Source organism: Amphimedon queenslandica, unplaced genomic scaffold (genome assembly GCF_000090795.2).
Source record: "Amphimedon queenslandica unplaced genomic scaffold, v1.1 AMPQUscaffold_10835, whole genome shotgun sequence".
Lineage (NCBI taxonomy): Eukaryota > Metazoa > Porifera > Demospongiae > Haplosclerida > Niphatidae > Amphimedon > Amphimedon queenslandica.
Genome location: NW_003548917.1, coordinates 1 through 1,670, shown reverse-complemented (window position 1 = coordinate 1,670; position 1,670 = coordinate 1). Strand labels below are relative to the sequence as shown.

Below are 1,670 nucleotides of genomic sequence, written 5' to 3'. Positions count from 1 at the left end.
AGCCCTGCCCAGTTAACTAGACACGCCTATAGCCTAGCTGTGAATTTTATCAGTTGCACTGCAGTCAGTGTTGCTAGAGCCTAATAGTGCACAATGGAGACTCCAACTCAAGCAGTATCAGATGCAAAGGATTCAGTACTTGTAATTGCTAGCAACTTATCTTCCACTCCTGCAGCAATTATGATGACAGCAAGTGTCTCTTCATCATTACAAGAAGAATACTGGACTGTAGCTGTACAAGATACCAACCATAACAATGAATTATATTGTGTTGTATGTCCTTAAGCAATAGTATCTACTAGGTCTGTGTAATTAATATTAACTGTGTAACATTTTGTCATTTGTATATAACATTATTTTGGAGTGCAACATAATCTATTACAGCATGCATGGAGTCACTCATAGCAACAAAAACACTCAAATCAATATCAAATGGAGTCTTCATCATCTCATCTCTCATAACTTGACCATGTTCACTCTCACATTATAAACCTGATAATCATTTGCAGTATAATCATAATGACAATTATTGTTCAGTTAAAGTTTCCAGATAGTTATTTCTTTTCTTGATCAATGATTGTACAAATAGTCCAGTTCGTTTCTTTCTCTCAGCAGCATAATGACTAATGAGTTCTTCTAGTACTGCTTCTGATAGTTCACCTCCTCCTCTTCTTTCTTTATAATATTGTACTAATGCACAGCCTCTGTCTGATTTATACTGCTTGTCCTTCCTCTCTATGTACATGTACTCTCTTGCTACCTAGTAATGCAATGTATATACCTAGTACGTGTATACATTTATAGATGTACTGTACAATGGACAGATACTTATTCAATACTTATTTATTCAAATACTAAATACTACTAAATTTTATTCAAACTGCATGGCAAAAATACTCAATACTACATATATTGAGTACAGAGGGTCTTGGAAGTACATGTACAAATACATGTAGGTACACCAATGTGTATACAAAGAGATCTTGATCTAGTTTATACAGGCTTCCTCAATTCATCCCTCTTTCTCTATTCTCTCAAAACAGAGTGAGAAGAGGTAAAAAAAAGGGTGGATAGGGAATTAAACCTGTATAAACTGCAAGCCTGTCTAATGTGGGTTTGAAGATATGAACTCTTATGAACTCAATACAGTTCAATAACATTTGCAGTACATGTACATTATCTAACTGTTATATACAACTGTTTATGCAACCAAAAATCCAGTCCTCAAAATAAACTCAACCAGTCAACCAGTCACACTAAAATAAAACACAATAATCATATCATAACAATTTAAACCCAAATGTACAACAGCTAGTACAGGACACACACATTATACAAAATAATGAAAATCAACCTAACAAAGTGAGTCCAGTACATACAGCATACATGTACATGTATATGTACATTAATTGTTAGTAGATGGTCTTATTGAACATGTACAAACAAATCAATGACAAATCCCAATGATACTAAACATGTACATGTCCGGACACAGCAGAGTAGAAAGAGTACATGTACACAGTTATACAGCATACATGTATGTGTACGTTGTATGTGTAAGTGGTACTATGATGCATGTATGTACATATATTTATGTTGGTAGTATAGTACCATCATGAGATCCATCAACCAGTAACTGTATAGTATCAGTAATCTCATATCTTGATGCA

At 34.1% G+C, this 1,670-nt stretch overlaps 1 long non-coding RNA gene across 1 annotated transcript; it reads right to left on the bottom strand.

The window, feature by feature from the left end:
• Positions 1-472: 472 nt before the first annotated feature.
• LOC109589828 (uncharacterized) lies at positions 473-1,670 on the bottom strand. The gene is made up of 2 exons (XR_002188959.1): positions 1,586-1,670; positions 473-760 (listed from the first exon to the last, which is right to left on the bottom strand). It is a non-coding gene; the product is annotated as an uncharacterized LOC109589828 (long non-coding RNA).